At 38.8% G+C, this 19,119-nt stretch overlaps 1 long non-coding RNA gene across 1 annotated transcript in view; it reads right to left on the bottom strand.

Annotated features, from left to right (window-relative positions):
* The window catches only part of LOC127527313 (uncharacterized), a 69,107-nt gene that overhangs the window by 26,613 nt on the left and 23,375 nt on the right, over positions 1–19,119 (bottom strand). The window lies entirely within an intron of this gene.

The following is a 19,119-nucleotide window of genomic DNA, read 5'->3' as shown; positions in this document are numbered from 1 at the left end:
GGACTGTAAGCCTACTAAGAATTCTCCTGGATGCATATTAACCATTAATAAGTGACAACTACGTAGGTGACAGATATATGGCATTTTCTTTCAGTAAGCCTTCTTCTTCTTCTTTCGGCTGCTCCCATTATGGATTGCGACAGTGGATCATCTTTTTTCATATCTTCCTGTCTTCTGCATCTTGCTCTGTTACATCCATCATCTGCATGTCTTCTCTCACCACATCCATAAACCTTCTCTTAGGCCTTCCTCTTTTCCTCTTACCTAGCAGCTCTATCCTTATCGTTCTTTTCCCAATATAACCAGCATCTCTTCTCTGCACATGTTCAAACCAACGCAATTTCGCCTCTCTGACTATGTCTCCCAACTGTCCAACTTGAGCTGACCCTCTAATATACTCATTTCTAATCCTAGCCATCTTTGTCATACCCAGTGCAAATCTTAGCATCTTTAACTCTGACACCTCCAGCTCTGTCTCCTGCTTTCTGGTCAGTACCACTGTGCACCTCCATTTTTTACTATAGTTCAATGCCATTTTTATTTGTGGTGTTGACACTGCAAATCTAACAGTCATCTCCTGGCTAGTTTTTGGAAGCAGTATAGAGTTTCCAGTTCCTATTTTGGGTGGCATAGTGGTACAGTAAGTAGCATAGATCTAGCATTTTGTTTTTGTTTCCTTTACCCTAGTGCTTCAAAGATTCAGTCCTAGGGACCCCATGTGGCTGCATTTTTTTTTTAAAACCGCTTTCACAATCAGTGAAACTTTTGAGTGCTGATCTCCTTTATTTTTTTTTCTCTTCTCTTGTTCTGCATTCAGAAAAGCACAAAAATGTGATTTTTACATTTATAATATATTTCCAAATATTTGTATTTTTGCTATAGCTTTAAATGTGTAACTCTATTGTTCTTTTCCTGTTAACATGCCTTTTCTGTGTAGTTTACTCCCTTAATTGCATCAGAGCAGATACTCGGGTAAACAGCACTGAGTGTTGAAAGGCTGTAACAACTTCAGTGTCAGATCCATTAATATCCTTATTAGTAAATAATGGATTAAATAACCAGAACACCTAGAAATAAATGAAAATCCCAATGATAATGAACATTAAAAAAACCAACACTAAATAATCCCCCTGTAACATACATAAATGTGTGGTATATTCTAATAAAAATGTACTAAACTTAGTTTTCTAAAGTCAGCTTGGACTCCAAAACATAGAAACTGGTAAATAACAACGTGCTTAATTAGGTTAGGAGTCCAATTCAAAACAGAAGATAGATGGACCAACAACCAGCAGCTACAAGGGGTCAACACCGCCTTACTGCTTGTTCTTACACAATTCTCCTAGTACTCTGATTTTCCTTCTTTATCCCTAAAGACATACTGTATGTGTTAGGTTAATTAATTGTTTCAAATTGTTTCCAGTATAGGTGTAGATGGACCCTGCCATGGAGTTATGGCTTGTCCAGGTCTGCTTCCTCCTTATGCTCAGTACTGCTTCAACAGAACCGCCACGGCCTTGAATTACCTTAAGTGCAGTAGGTGTCAGAATGTGCTGTAATAAAAGCACAGGCCCTGTTTTGTTTCAGGACTCAATCAAATTAAGACAAAGGGTCAATTGAGGCTCAGTACATCTTGGCAAAGCTAAAGAAACTAAACATATTACATATTTGCGATGTTTATAAATGACCAGAGCAAAATACATTTTATATGTATAGTATTTGTTCAGTTAGAGCACTAGCAGATTACGTTACCTGTTCATGCAACAGGGGATCACTGGTGTGGATTAAGCAAATATTTAATAATTTTACAAACAATACCTAATCCAATAACTCATACTGCCTTTCTAAGGCCACATGTAGATTGAGCCCTTACTTGTGGATATGTTCCTACTGCTGATTTCAGGAGCTGTCTTTTTTAGCAGTAATTTATATAACAATAAACAGGCACTATGAAGTAGTTACATATTTTTCCCTGGATGTAGTCCCACCTTCTGATTTATTGGGGAACAGAGAACATTAAGGAAAGTGGAACCTAATGGCAGATCAAAACAAGTTTCCAACAAATGTCTGTGTTTTAATAAAACTTTGAAGTTTTCAGTTCACGGCTGAAAAATCATCCATAAATCCAGAATTTTGTTTGGCCAGTTTCCTGGAAGCACAGAAGCCAGTTTCTTAACTCTATCCATAAATTCAGGAAAAATATCCATGGAGGGTACAAGTGGGTAGACTGTTGCTTGATGAATGTAGGATCTTAGGTTCAAACTCTGCGCCCGATCATTGACCGTGTGGTGTCTGTGTAGGGGTTACTCTCTTATCCCAAAGACCTGCTAGGCTAATTGGTGATTGTAAGTGTGGAGTCATGGTTGTAGTGTCCGCACGTGTACTGTGTGATGCACTGGCATCCAATGCAGTATTGGGTCCTGCCATGCTCTTTGTGCTATTTGGATGGGCGCTAGTCCCCACAACACTGAATTTCACTAAATGGGTTTGAAAATGTTATATTAGTGCCAACACTTTGCCAGTTTTGTTCCAAACCAGTCCCTTAAGCCATGAAAATTAACATTAAGATGAAAACGTGACACCTTCACACCATGAACCTTAGGCACTTGGTGGTAAATTACCAAGTAAGGTGGTACTTTTGGGATTTTTAAAAACTTGCCTCAATGGTGGCTTTGAGGATATGGAACTAAGCTGGCAATCACAAGATTGCTTGTTCGATTCCTGTAAATGCCAGGAGTGATTCCACTCTGTTGGGTCCCTTGAGCAAGGCCCTTAACCTGCAATTCCTACATCCTGGGTATGATGCTAACCTGCAAGCAGATCCTCCACCTTGCAGGGAAAACTTGGGGGTTGATGGCAGGACTGGCACTCCTGCCACTGTAAAAAAAAATCTCACACTATTCCTGTCAAACTAATGTGTTACACAGCTGTACTTGGGTTTGTTGTGTGGTGGATGCAGCAACACTGTATGAGTGCATGCTCCCACCTTCCACCTCAATGCTGTGTTAGAGCAAATAAGTAAATAGGATTGGTGAGTGCATTCGGCTGAGTGGCCTGTTCTAATGTTTGACAAGGAAGTGAGAATCTTAAGTTTGTGGAAGAAATGTGTGTTAGTAAACAAAGCAGTGTGTGCAAATCACAGCTTATGTGCTAGATGGTGCTATTGGACCACTATAAATGCCCTGAATGGCAATTCTTGAAGACAGAATTGCTAGCATTAACCAACCAATTAAAGCCATCCAGATTATAACTTCAACAAAATGGAGAACCTGGAAAAAGGAAACTCGGAGCCAAATTGATGTTTTTCATAAAGCACTCATAAAAGAGACATGTTCTCCACCAGTGGGGAGGCCAAGCTCTCGGTGTGGTCAGCCCTCTACTAAATTTATTTTCACATTTGGATTGTTGCTCCCTAATGGTAAAGAAAGAAAAATTTACTGTATAGTCAAGGTATGTATGGTGCAATAAGAAAATGTATATAAAATTTATTATTTAATATTTGCTAAATTTTCCCCAGGGAACAAATACATTTTTAAACACATTGGATGAACCAGAGCATTAGGACCATCCAATGTGTTCTTCTAAAACCTAATCCAATTTTAAATGTTGCCAAGAAAAAACATAGCAAAAGGTTTACTACAAAAATAATCAACATTTTTGAACAATAGATTTATAGATTGCTTGAAAAGAGCCCTAAAATAAGCAAAAGGTTGTTGGCAGTGTGTCTCCTCACATCCTGCTGGCATTTAAAAGAAAATTTAATGCAATGTTCAGGTTTTGCCAAATCCCAAGCAAGCGTGGATTCAAATATCACACATAAGCAAAGTAAATTGGATTGTAAAATGGTTCTAAAAAATTCAGAATTGTAAGCTACATCCGTAAGCGGTGCTGAATTTACATTAACAGCATGTTAGTTGACACATTAAATGTCTTATGGTACTGTCTGGGAACATTTTCCACATTTTATCTCTTTGAAAATTAATTTTCCTTAATGTTTGCGTGCTTTTGTTCTCCACATCTGAATGACATCAAATGGTGTTTCACGCTAGATTTTGCATTGAAAATTGTTTCTTATCACAGAGTTTTGCTGCGCATATGTCAACTGACAAAGTATCAGGCGCAGCCTACTTAAGAGCCAAGGGTTTTAGTAAAACTCTTTTACTTAAATAAAAACAGGGGTCTTTTCCAGATGAATTTAAAACAAACACTTTTGCAGAGAATTTTAAGTTACAGACTGAGCACTTAGTTTCAGTCTTGGGAGGCCGCTTGGCTAACACACTTCTGCTTTTCATTGGAGTTATGCAAGCTGTTATTTATATATTGTGTGCCAAGCTAGAAATTACAAAACTGGATTTGAGAAATATTATTGTAAACTGGAAAGCTTTTATGTATGCTATATGGGACTAATGTAGTGAGTTTTATGCTTGATTTTTAAGATTTTCCTCCTCCTCATCATCACGATTGTCATTGTGTTTTTCCAAATAGTCTAGTAATTTAATCCATCATTTACTACTGAGGGTGCCAGTAGGACTGACATTGACGTAGCTGCAGCCTTTGATCATTCAGTGTCTTTCACTTGGGTGTCTGCTCCACTCGTTGTTAATTATCATTATTAGGATACAAATAAGGAAGCAAATTACACAGAAATGCACAATAATAGAAAAATGACAAAACACAGTCGCACCTTTAAAGTTTTGGTAACATTACAAATATTCCTAAATTTCTATATATATGAAATTCAATGTCTGTCTGTCCTCTTTTCACGAAAGAACTACTTAACGGATTTAGATTGGGGTTTTTCTATAATTTGCTTGAACATTCCGGTTGATTTTGCGACTTATCTCATTGTGCTAAGTATCATAGTTCACTTGCAGGAGCGATATATTTGCGCTAATCCGAGAGAGAGGCTGCGGGCAGAGGAGAACGGGAAAGCGTGATGTCAGGAGTGGGGAGCCGGGCAGGGCCCTCCTTGCTGTCCTGTTTCACTACTACGCATGGCGAGGCCGCAGGGGTTGGCTAATTTCTTATAAGTGTAAATACCACACTACTGAATGTGAAAAATTTAGATAATTAAACAATAAGATCATCCATTCATTTATCCGGCCATTTCCTGAACTTTATTTTAAAAACCTAATTCAAAAATTAATTTGTTGAAATTTCTATATATTGCAATTTTTTATTTACAGTATGTTCAACATGTTTTTGTGTCCTATTATGTTGTTTTTCTTTAAACATATTTCTAAATATGTATAGACAATTGGGATAGTAAAGGGATATGTGGTAAATTAAAAAAGTAAAAGTTCACTTTAAAATATATACAAGTCAAGTGGCTTTATTGTCATCCTCGGTATTGCAGCATAGGGTGGCACAAAATAATATTCCCCAGGACCACAGCGCAACATATACATAAGCACAGGGCAAGTAAAGAACTACATTATACTATAAATATATACAATAATAGGTAAGTGAATAAACAATAATAATTTGAAATACATAGTGATAAATAAATAAATGATAACATTCAACCATAGTAACAAGAATAATAAATGTACTGCATATTCTGTAAATAAGCTAATAAGAGCAGATCTGAGGGCAGGGGGGGCCGCACCAAGTTCAGAGTTCGGACAGCCATGGGGTAGAAGGTGTTGCACAACCTGGCAGAATTGGTTCAGATACTATGGTACCTTCTGCCAGATTGAAGTGAGACAAAGAGACCAGGGTGGGAGCGGTCCTTCACAGATATAATGTAAAAGAAGTAATAAAGTTTTAATAAATAAAGTTTTATTATTGCATCACTTTATAAAGATGTGTTTAATCGACAGTAGAGAGATCCCAATGATCGTTTCTGGTGTGTGCACTATCCGTTGTAGAGACACTGCTGATCCCAAACCAGACAGTGATGTGGCTGGTCAGAACATTCTCAATAGTGTCTCTGCAGAATGCGGTGACAATGGCTGGAGGTAGGCTTGCCTTCTTCAGCCGCCAAAGGAGATGGAGGTGCTGCTGCGCCTTCTTGGCTATGAAGGTGGTGTTAACTGAACAAGTAAAGTCAGCTGCCAGGTTCACACGTTGGAATTTGGTTCTCTTGACCAATTTGAATGGAGAGCCCTCAGTACGCAGTGGGGTGTGAGCAGCATGGGCTTTTCTGAAATCAATAATCATCTTTTTTATCTTGTCCATGTTATAAGACAGACTGTTACATTTGCACAGTCTGCCAATATCGTCATATCTCCATTCTGTAAACTGACTCATTCCCATTGTTGATGAGACCCACCACTGTTGTGTCATCTACAAACTTAATGATGGTATTAATAATAATTAAAATGTATGTGGTATGTGTGTGTGTGCCCTGTGGTGGGCTGGCGCCCTGCCCGGGATTTGTTCTTGCCTTGCGCCCTGTGTTGGCTGGGATTGGCTCCAGCAGACCCCTGTGACCCTGTAGTTAGGATAAAGCGGGTTGGACAATGACTGACTGACTGACTATAAGTAGAGTACAGTAAATATGTTTTACACAGACACACACACTTCCTAAACCTCTGCTGTTGCAGTATATAACTTTTTACTGCCCGTCTGAACAGGATTACAAGTTCCTTGAAAGTTCCATATAAAGTTCTTCAAAAGCAGATTCGTGTTTCTGTGATGTTCAAAGTTTTATTGATGCTGAGCATGAACTCTTTGTGAACTATTTTACTTATTTTGTGTATACTGTAAAAAAAATTGCATTTATAACTTGAACTAAAGCTTTGTGTTTAAGCATTCGTAGTGAAATAATGCACTGATCAAGCTCTGTCAATAAAGTATATTATCAGAACGCTATTAAGAGGATCCTTAACAAAATACTGTTAAGTGAATCATTTTACACATTAGAGGAAAAATATGAAAAGAATTAAAAGTCATAAACAAAATATCAGTATGAGAGTAAACAACTGCCTGCTAGTATAACACATAAGCTGCAATTATTCTGAAAACAAAAGGAGCAGGCGAATAATAAGCAAAAGCAATAGCATATGTCAAAAAATAAACAACCTAATATTTGATTGAAACAAGAAAATATATATTACAAAAAAACTAATTATTAAACCACAACTATATGAATAGAGTATAATATAACAAAGGACTCCAGTGTGTGAAAAATAAAGAATATTATTCCAGCAATAGGTGTAACAGTAATGAAGAGGAATGTATACTGAAGTATAACTAAGTATCAGAGCATCAAGTTACTAAAGAGTAAAGCTGGCACCACATTAAACGACTTCTTGTTGGAGGGTATGTCAAACTTCACAACTGTTTGTTGATCTCACAGCCTTGAGGATGGAAATTACATAATCTATCTTAGCTAGCTAGCTATTTTAGCACAGCTTTACATTTTGAAAGTATTTGTAGCTCACTGCATTCTTACAGTCAACTACCAGGCTTCCTGACTGCACCAGCAGCTGTACAAATGCTTTTTCCAAGTATGGCAAGTTCAGTCACAATCTCAACCTTTTTTTGCCTTTTTCCAAAATGTTATGGTATGACAAACATGAAACAGCAGACATACAAGTCTTCTGCTTGTGCAGTCCAAAACTCCAGCACTCCTTTCACCTCCTGGCTGCACACTACATACTGTATTACAACTTAGAACAAAGGTAAGTCTGTCTGATTTAGTCGGGTGAGTCACAATCTGGTGTGAGTGAGTTGCTGGGGATGTCAAAATAGGGCCAGTCTAAGTCTAAGATCGTCCATCCATCCATTATCCAACCCACTATATCCTAACTACAGGGTCATGGGGGTCTGCTGCAGCCAATCCCAGCCAACACAGGGCCAAGGCAGGAAACAAACCCCAGGCAGGGTGCCAGCCCACCACATGGCACACACACACACACCAAGCACACACTAGGGACAATTTAGGATCGCCAATGCACCTAACCTGCATGTCTTTGGATTGTGGGAGGAAACCGGAGTACCAGGAGGAAACCCATGCAGACACGGGGAGAACATGCAAACTTTACACAGGGAGGACCCGGGAAGTGCCACAGTGCCACCCAGTCTAAGATCGTGTTATCAGAAAGTCACTTTAAAAAACTGTGTGGTGTGATAGGGCCTTAAATCATAAGCAGTGGTAGTCCAAAATTTCAATGTCTTTTGGCACTTCAAGTTTGGATGAATAGCTGTTTCAAGGACCCCCTCCTCCTCCTTACAGGCAGGAGTATAAATGGGACACTATGGAAATAATAGTACAGAAAGGCATTGGAAAACCTTGCTTAAATAATATGTTACATGTGTATAACAGATATAACGGCTGGCAACAGGATGCGAGCAGTAGAGGGTGCTACTGAGCCTCCAAATCCCAGACACACAAGACTCAACACAACTCCAAAATATAAGACTTTATAATCCACACAGTTCTAATAAAATAATTAATCACAGTCAATACACAAATTAAATACTTGTTCTTTCAGTCTCTTTCTTTTCTCCCCTTCTCTCCGCAAGTGAGTTTTGCCCTCTTCCATCCAATTCTGACTCACTGAGGTATGGCTGAGAACTTCTTTTAAGTTGGACCCAGCAGTACTTCTGGTGACACTTCCAGATCATACGGAAACCAGAGAGATCCTCCCTTGGCAGTGGCCTCTATTGTCCCCTATAGGGCTGAACTTCTGGACTCCAATTCCCATATAGCTCTGTGGGTGTCCAAACTGGGACTACATGTGTGAAACACTACCACCTATTAATCTGGGGCATAAATTGCTCAAAGCTTCCAGCTTTTATTAGGCCATTGTTTCCTCTAGCATCCCAGCCAGGATGGGAATCGTAAGGTGTTCTGGTGGGGTAGTGTCCGCAACTTGGCCATCCTTCCATCATGACTACCCAGCTAGGCAAGAAATCTTCCTCCATCCTGGCAGGGATACCCATCCGTTATCCTGGCCACCTACAAGGATAATTATGTTTGAGAAAAATAGGATGACAACAACAAAATTGATAAGAATACCAAATGTCAATGATAGAAGATGGATGTGAATAACATAGGGGAGAGATATAGAACAACTATCTTAAAAATACTCGCCTTTCAGTTAGAACATTAGAACAATCTAGATGAGAACAGGCCATTCAGCCCAACAAAGCTCGTCAGTCCTATCCACTTATTTCTTCCAAAAAAACATCAAGTCAAGTTTTGAAAGTCTCTAAAGTCTTACTGTCCACCACACTACTTGATAGCTTATTCCAAGTGTCTATCGTTCTTTGTGTAAAGAAAAACTTCCAAATATTTGTGTGAAATTCACCCTTAACAAGTTTCCAACTGTGTCCCTGTGTTCTTGATAAACTCATTTTAAAATAACAGTCTCGATCCACTGGACTAATTCCCTTCATAATTTTAAACACTTCAGTCATGTCACCTCTTAATCTTCTTTTGTTTAAACTGTAAAGGCTCAGCTCTTTTAATCTTTCCTCATAATTCAGTTGTTGTACAATGGAGTCACAAACATAGTGGGAGGGGTATGAGGCTTACTAAAAGCTTCACAAAATAGACAAGGACCTTCTCCAACCCAGTGACATGCGGTGAGGTTCATGGCTGATGAGGTACAAGTCAGATTTACAAATATATGAACACCAAAGAGTAGCTTATTCACTATTCATTTGACAGCATGCACATTGACTACTGGTTATGTTACAAATCTCAACAGCATTCTTTACACACACACACACACATATTTAAGGCACATATTTGGCTAAGAAAGAATGTTACATTTATAGCGGCGAGAAAAGTGGAGAGAGCGCATTTGCTCTGCACCCGCCACGTGTTCCACAATTCATACTCATTAATACAAGTGAAGTATTGAGTTGTGTACAAAAAAACGGATTTCAATTTGATCTTTTTTTTTTGTTGTTTTTTATTCTGATGCTGATGCAATTTTAATAGAGACTGTTCAACAAAAGGATAACAAAAAAAAAATAAGAATATTTTATTTAAGGTCAAAAATTAGATTTTAAATATTGGATTGTTTTTTTTCTTAGTCTGATCCCATTTTTTATAAAATTGAAAAACGCTTATGATCTTACCTTTATTTGTAAATGAAGTCCATGCACCTATCCTTCTCCATGAAAATCTCCGTCACTTTCTTCAAAAAATCCCTCCTTATTTTCCTTTAGTTTTAAAAATCTTAATCTTCTACTTTGGCAGTCAGTTGGAACAAAAAATAAAAATAAACGGACCGCTGCAGTGCACTTGACTTTTCTGATATCGTTAACTTATACAGTGTTTGCGTAGAAGAACAGCAGCAACAAGCACCTGTTGGGCTGTCCGATCAGCAAGACTAGATATGTCACACACATTCATTAAAGATATTAGCCAGACTGTGGAAAGTCAGAGTGTATAATAAATGCGTGTACAAACATTATATTGGGGACATACAGAGAGACAGCAGCAGGCACGTGACAATTGCATGCATCAACCCCGTATGTGAGGGAGAGCGCAGTCCAAGGTGAGGCTCCGCTCATCGCTGCTGCACCTCGTGTTTCTGCTCTGTATTTGAACATGAAATGCGCCAATTCAGCGATTTTGACTATAAAAATTATCAAAATTATTGGAATCATACAGAAAATAAATTTATAGCACAGACCAGTGGACATATTTATTTTATGTTATCATTATTATTTTTTTTACGTTTCATGATGCCTCACCAGCCTCCCCTGACCGCATGTTCCTGCTCCAAACTACCCTGGTGTGGCCTCAATCCAAACAGTCAACCCCAACCACCAAAAACTTGAAAAGTATACTTATAAGTGTTCCAAAATATACCAAAATGCCATTCTAGGGAAACGAACCATATAATCTCTGGCTAGATGGCACAATTCCAAACAATATATCTTTATATCAAAAAGTAGAAAAATCGAAAATAAAAACAAAATACAGATAGCTTACAAACTCAGTGGGACTAATTTCAACCTGTCATTGATGCTAATTCCTAAAACAATAATACAGCCATTAATCTGTAAGCTTTATTTGGTGACATTAGTATATAATTTCAAAAAATAGTAATCATGCACGCTGTCAAACAGAAATGAACATCTATTCAACTACTAAAAAATATTCATTCTTTTGTTCAAAAAGACATTCATACGTGAGAAGAACTGTATTTTTGTTTAACCCTTACAGCAGCAAGTTTGCACCATTGTTAGAAACATCTCTGCCTCAAAGAGTTTTGGTGTCAAGCATCTTTTATACACATTTTACACTGTCACCCGTTGTTGTCGTTGGGTTTCCGTAAGGATAAAAGGTTCTATCAGATCAAATCAGTTGACACTTCTAAAATGCCCACAGGATGTGTTCTTATTTATTGTGATGGTGGATAGACTGGATAGATACAGAACATCTTAAAGTTGTGTGACATATTTCAAGGGGTCAAAAGGATACACCTGAATCCTGTGATCTGCCTCCAGGCAGGAGGTGCATTGGCACAAGGAGAAGCAGACACACAAGAGGCCACTGGGGGGCAGTACACCATGTGTGCATTTTTACTGTAAGCACATTCCAGCACCCTGCGCATGTATTCAGTGAAGAGCCGCAACAGAGATACAGCAAGTTGACTTGACTTGACTATGTGTATGTAGTTCCCCAAAATAACAGTAGTCAGGACGGCCAGCATGAAAAAGAGAAAGAAACAAACATGTAATGTCCCCCAGGACACTAGAGAGAAGGCTATGCACATCTGCTGGTCCCAGAATAGAACAAATGGGACCGTGAAGTCCCTCAGATAGTTTAGGCAGCAGGGACACCTGGAAATTATGGCTAACTAAAGGTTCAGGGGTACAGATAAAGGTCAAAAATGTAATCTGCAGGAGGTGGAGGAAACATAGAGGTACTCTTGACCTTGGAAGTGATTCCAGGGTTTAGTCAGACATTACCCTAGGAAGAGTATGAAACTGTTTTTATGTCAGAGGCTATCTGCGTAGAGATGTGGGAGGAGAATGGGACGAAAGCTCCACTGGCAGAAGACATAAAGGCCAGGAGATCTTTCAATGACAGAAAAAGGGAAAGAGGGATGAAAAGTAAAGGGAGTCCTAGTTGGTACTGAATCTCTCTTAAGTGCTGACTTGATTACGGATGTGGTGACTTCGCTGACCACAGACTGACCACTCTATGTAATAGGCAGAGTTTCACATCCTTTTTAGTCAGGTCCAGTTGGGTAGTAGTATTGCTGTTCTCCTATTGTTTATTAATACTCAATCGTTTTGTTTAATAAAGGTGCCCATGTTGTTAAACCTTTTGCCTCTTGTGTGTTGTTCCGGGTGAGGAAATCCTTCGCATGCCTCCCACCTCCATTTACAAGAGTCAGCTTTAACAATCATCTTAGTTTTGTCTTCATTCATTATTCTCCTTCATATTCTTTTCATGTTAAACCCAATGGTCAGTTACAGTATGTGGCCTTGCAGCTTTTTCATAGTCTAAATGAACGATGCTGGTGATCCTTATTCAACCATCTTTTTCTATAATGTATGCACCTCAGTGTTCACAGGTGGCAACCTGTTTAGCTTCTATAAACATAGAAAAAAAGCATGTCTTAAGGTAAGCTGTCAAAGCAGAATTTGCAGAATGAAGGACTCCATCGCTTGGTACTTTATTACAGAGCACGTGCTAGCGTAATGATTTTACTTTGGATTTCTACCCAAAACTGTAAAATCTAGGTTTTGTTGTAAGCTCTAACTCACAATGTCATTATTTTACTTTGCATGCAGGGTAGTGACACCACTGTTCCCTCTTGGTAACAGTTTCACTTGCTCACTTTGGAGGGATTTGGCCACCCTCTGTCAGAAAAAAATTCCATCAACATGTTTGTCTTTTGAAACAGTTACAGTATTTCGTTCTAGAGAGCCTGAAATAGCTTTACAGGCAGAATCCATTTCTTTCGAAAGAAAATACGAGAACTACTCTCTCTGTCTCCTTCTTCTGCTTTACATTTCTCAAAGGGGGAGTCAGTGGACAGAGTGATCTTCTCATTTTCTCACGTTGTCCATGTACCTGGGTAACATTAAGTCCTCTGAGCTTCTAGTTGCCCTATGAGGCCCATCCTGGCACCATACGTCTAATTCTGCCCTGAGGTGGGTAGAGAAGAAACAGAGAAGAGAAGAAGTATGGGGTTTTCAGCATCTCTTAAACTGTTTTTCCCAGTGTTCTCTGGACACTCACTACTATAAGGCAGAGTAAATTGTTTCACTACTTACAGATTTACAGTGGATTCAGAAAATATTCAGACCCCACTTCACATTTTGCACACTTTGTGTTTGTGGCTTGCGACAAGGAAGTAGTCAGAAGCAGGGAGAAATGTTGGGATACCATCCTGGTAACCCCATTTAATTATACAAAAAATTAAAAAGGCAAAAATTGGTGCTTAAGAGCACAACTGAAAAGACATCAACTTAAAATGAGTCTTAAAGGCTTTCTTGCTTTCTGCTCTCTCTTGCTGGTACACATCTTTGGCTCTTAGCAGACTCCGGTCCAGGTCGGCTTAAAGATGTCACCTTTTTGTGCCATCGGTTTATATGGCATATGGGTCAGAAAGGGGGGACTTGTTCTGGAAGTCACAGGTGGGCGAGAGTGCCCTAACCTAACAGGATAACTTTAGCAAAAGCGCCACCTGCCGTCCTGGAGTGGTACTGCTTACCTCTGTCGAGCTTGTCTGTGGACTCCCACACACGCATGCCTATCCTGTCAGTCAGTTATCATCCAACCCGCTATATCCTAACACAGGGTCAAGGGGGTCTGCTGGAACCAGGCAGGAACAAATCCATGGGCAGGGCACCAGCCCACCGCAGTGCATAACATGTTTTTGATTTAATTTTAAATGAATAAATTTACCATTTGTGCCCATCAATCTACACTCAATTACCCAATATGACAAAGTGAAAGCATGTTCTCGGATGAGCCTGCAAATTTAGTAAAAATCAAAACTGAAATTGCTCATTCATATAAGTACTAGCCATCACCCTCAGCTTCGCCCGTGCAGTAGTGAAACAGGACAGCGAGGAGGGCCCCGGCCAGCTCTCTACTCCTGACGTCACTCTTCCCCCTCCCCTCGGCCCACAGCCTCTGTCTCGGACTAGCGAGAATACATCGCTCCTGCAAGTGAACTATGATTCTTAGTGCAATGACAGAAGTCACAAAATCAACCGGAATGTTCAAGCAAATTATAGAAAATAAAGATCTAAATCTGTTAAGTAGTTCTCTCGTGAAATGCGGACAGACATACAAATGGGTCTAAAAAACTATAAGAAATTTTGCATTTGGACCATATAATTTTTAAGACCATTTCTTAGTGAGCACCTATAGGCTAAGAGTAACCTACATTCCAAATTTCAAGTCCCAAGTCCTCATGGTTCGGGAGATTTCGTGATGAGTGAGTCAGTGGTATTTGGCTTTTATATATATAGATTAAGACCAGTAATTCAGTGCTTGGTAGAAGTATTCTTAGGTCAGACACTACAAATTTTGCATACCTAGACTTGGGCAGATTATTACCATTCTTTCTAGCAGATTCTCTCAGCCTCCACTTGATTGAATGGGAACTATCACCTTCAGGTCTCTCTAAAGATATTCTTTGGGGTTCAAGTCTGGGCTTTTCCTGGGACCACTCAAGGATAGTCAGAGACTTCAGCATTGTCTTAGGTGTATGCTTTTGATCATTTTCCTGCTGAACTGTCACCCCATTCTAAAGTTGCACACAATCTTGAGCGGGTTTCCTTTAAAGACTGCTCTGTATTTGCCTTCATTCATCATTCTTTCAATTCTGTCCCAGCCATTGTGAAGCACCCAATATAGCATGAGGTTGCCAACACCATGCTTCGCAGTAGGGATGGTATTAGACAGGTGATGAGAAGTACCTGGTCTTTGCCAGATTATTTGGACTTCATTTCCTAGTTTTTGTCCTGACATGCCGTGTGACTTGTGGGACTTTATATAAACATATAAACAAGTGTGTGCCTTTCTAATTAATGTCAAGTCAATTCATTTTCCACAAGTGGACTCTAATCTAGTTCTAGACAAACGTCAAAGCAAACAGATTGTACCTGATCACAATTTCAGTGCCAGAGAAGAGAGTCTATATACTTATATGAATGAGGGATTTCCGTTTTTGATTTTTAATGCATTTGCAAACTCTCTACAACATATTTTTTTCTTTGTCATTATGGGTTACTGAGTGTAGATTGCTGGGGAAAAATGTAGATTTAACAACACGATAAAGTGTGCAGAAAGTGGAGGAGTCTGAATACTTTCTTGAATTCACTGTGACATTTATGAGGTTCCTCCCCGGAACAGTGTTAGTCAAGATAAGGAGACATCTCTTTAATCCACAACAGACATTTGGTGGGCTCCGACATTAACCCAGAAGAATGACAAAAACTCACATTTCCAAGTATTAAAGTGGTTGAACCTGTCCTTTAACTCATCTGAAGAATTTGTAAAGAAACGGTAATAGTTTAACACCCCTTTCTGTCTTGCTTTCAAAACTGGAATGATTAGAAAAGTTATTAGTCAAATTATAGATGAGATTTCTGAAGAGGTTTAAATTTGTGTCCAGGAATCATGTGAAGACAAAACACATCAGAGTGTGCTTCTAACAATAAAGAACTACAGAACGAGTTGCACCTAACTTTGCGTTCTTTGTTGTTTATTCTCTTATGCTTCCATAAATTCTGTGTGTCTATGGGGTCATTAGACCACTTCACTACAAGCTAGAAGAACAGCTTCAGCACAGCTAGGAATAGATTCCACACATGTCCGGAACTGCACTGGAGGGATGTGATCATTCTTCCATAGGAAATTCCATTATCTGGTGTTTTGATTAATGTGGCAAAAAAATGCTGTCTCGGGCGCCACTCTAGAATGTCCTCAAACTGTTCACTTGATTACAGATGTTGTGACTTTGCTAACCATGGTATCCAGTTTACATTGTTATTATTCCCTCACAACATTCATTGTCCAGTTGTGCCCCTTGAATGGTGGCAATATAATTCTGAAAGAGTACATTATAAGGACAGAAATGCCTGATCATAGCATGAACACAATCACTAACAATTGCTTTGTATTATTGGCATTTATTTGCCTATATCATGGATCTGTACAGTATTTTTCTACAGTTACACAACCTTAAACATAATGGGATGTTAATATAACATAATTCAACATAATTTGTATCCATCATTTCACTCAAGTGTTTCCTTTTCTTTGACTTCATACTGTGAGAGGATCCATGGCTGTCAAGAATCTGGTAGAGGGCAGGCTAAAGCCTCCAGAGCAGGGAGGGAAGACTCTTGATTAGCAGAGTGGACTGGACTGAAACTTACTATGGTCCCTTAGGAAGCAAGAAAGATGTCTGGAGCTTCTGGCCCTTGAGAGTCAGATAGAGAGAGAGAGAAAGAGGGAAAGGGAAAGAGAGAGAGAGTTGTTGCTACAGAAGATTGTCAAGACATGGGAACAACTCCTGGCTGATATGTAACAGCACAAGGTTCCAAATAAAGAGAAACTGAATCATATTGCTTTTGTAAGGGTGTAGACTGGAATCAGACATTTGTTAACTACCAGCCTGATAACTTCCAGAACATGGTTCCAGTTTGAAAAGATCAAGCATGTACTGCCTTTCAGGCAGGCATTGAAAAATAGCTCTATAAGGGCATTGGTATCGTGACCAGAGGTCCAATGATTCTGCAGTAATGTTAAGAGCAAAGTCTCATCTGGGTTGAGGAAAAAAGTCCAGGATCTGGAGAGACACATGTAGAGAGAGAAAGAGGGAGATAGAGAGACAGGAGGTGGGCAAGAGGATGAGCCATTCCACTGGAGAGAGAGAATGGATCAAGGCCTTGTCACGCATGTGCATCTGAGGATCACCTTCTCTGCTCTTCCTTTGTAAGAAATGCCACGCTGGGGCGAAAGAAGTCGCTAACGATATTGTCTCTTTCTGTTCCCACAGCATAGAAAAGACACTCAATGACAGCAACTGACTCTGCCTCTTCTAGTCAGAGGACTAATTATTCAAGGCGCTCCTGGAAGGTGGTATCTCATTGTAGACTAGCGCTTGATGGGGACAGGGATCTATTCTAAACCTGAGAACCTTAAGAAGGCATCATGATCCTTTATTTTTATTGTGCTCTATTTATGTCACGCTCTCTTTTGTTGATTAAACAGGATGACCCAGCTGGTGCCACAACATTTAGTTTGGATCCCGTATCGCACCCACGGTCTGTAGAAGTAAGCCAAGACAGCCTGCAGGGTTTGTAGTTTTACTCTTTAGTAATTTTCCTGGTTCATCCATTCCTCTGTGTGTGTGTGTGTGTCTGTCTGTCTGTGAGTTTATGAGAACTTTATTGGCCTCACGGCTATCATTCTGGGTGAGGAAGTTCACCACAAGAGTGCCCCCTCATTTCTACTATGAGGTATTGCAGTATAATGAGGCTCATAAAGAGCTCAGATTATGTGAATTAAAGGTTTTGCCATTGTGAGGAAAGACTACAGCAACAGCAGTCTCAGAGAAGAGAAATGAAGCAGTTCAGTACGCAGATGGGCTTCTTTACTTGTGCCAGATGCCTGACTAGCATTAATCTGTTTGTAACTGTGAGTCACTAATAATACATAAATCTATCTCTATCCTCATGAACTAAATAGATCTGCTATGTTCAGTCTGCCTTACTTTACATGAACAGTACTCATAAAGTAAGAGTTACATACAATAATCTATATACAGTACAAAAGGCCTGCATTCTGCTACAGAAAAGCTGCTTTTGGAACAGAAATGCAGTTTCCTGAAGGCAAAAAGATTTTCCTACAGCAGTAAGCTGTTTCAGCAGGGTTGAGCTTATGTAATGTTGCTGCTGACTGAACGGTTGCAGAATCCTGCCTGTGTTGATGAGTCAGATTTTATAGGCTTGCTTTTGTCATTCTGTGCCAAATAACGCCCCAGGAATTTGTAAGCTGGCTTAGACAACATGGTATCATGTGCAAGCAATGGGTTATCTGTACATGACTGGCTTATTTGTATCTGCCAAGGACTTTCTTGGACATGGAAAAAGCTGTAATTGCCGCCTACAGAGATGGCAACAATGTAAATAAACTCTAGGAATAAAAGTTTTACTTTAGTGTTTATTAAAAAGAAACTCAAGAAAAATTAAATTGCTAAGAAACAACAGCTATGGCACTGGGAAGACATCAAAAACAGATCAGGAAGACCTGAAAGCCAATCTCCTGCTCTTGCCATGAACAGTAGTAAATTATGGTGCTGGGTATTTATTCAAAAATCAAAATAAAAACACAGGTGTAAATCAGGAAATAAACTGGGATAAAAATGTTTTGACTTAATCTGACTGAAGTAAACTATTACAAATGATTCATGGTAACATACAGTAGTGTCCATTCATACATACAGAACATTCTTTATCTGAACATTTACTGCAAATGATCATGAAGGTGATTCCAGCAACAGTGGGTTCAGTGCAGGAACCAACCTGTAAAGGGGTGCCTCGCTTCTATGATTATTAAATATATTGAAAAATGTATTTTATATAAATGTATAATTAGGAAAAATATTCCTCTAAAATGATATAGAGTAATATATTTTAAAATAAGTGTATTATTCTAATGACACATCTTATACTTTTTAATATTTTATGTCATTCTCAGAACTATTTACAACACATTATAATTACAATATTTTATTATAGTTTATCAATAAATATTTTATTATACATTATTTCAAAAGTCTACTGGACATTCCTGAAATTTCGGATTTTGTTGTTTTAAAGTCAAATCATGCCACCCCTTTTTTAACATAATCAATAACATATAAGTGCAAAAATAAATTGATCATTCAAATTCTAATTTATACAATAAAGTACAAATGTAACTGGCACCTTTAAAAATGCAACTATTTAAAGTAGTAAAAGAGATGAGATCTGATCTACGCTATGCACATTTGTGTCAATTTATCATTTATCTTATAAGTAGAGAAACAGTAATGTTGATTTTTAAAGTAAAAAATAAGCAGAACTCAGTAAATATAAAAAGATTAGAAAAGGGATGTTGAACTTATCCCAGTATTGACACTTTTTGACCCTGAGCAAATGTAAAAAAAAACAAAAACAAATGTAAGCAAT

The sequence above is a fragment of the Erpetoichthys calabaricus genome, chromosome 3, assembly GCF_900747795.2.
Source record: "Erpetoichthys calabaricus chromosome 3, fErpCal1.3, whole genome shotgun sequence".
Lineage (NCBI taxonomy): Eukaryota > Metazoa > Chordata > Cladistia > Polypteriformes > Polypteridae > Erpetoichthys > Erpetoichthys calabaricus.
Note: the sequence above shows the minus strand (reverse complement) of the source record. Positions and strands in the feature narration are given on the sequence as shown.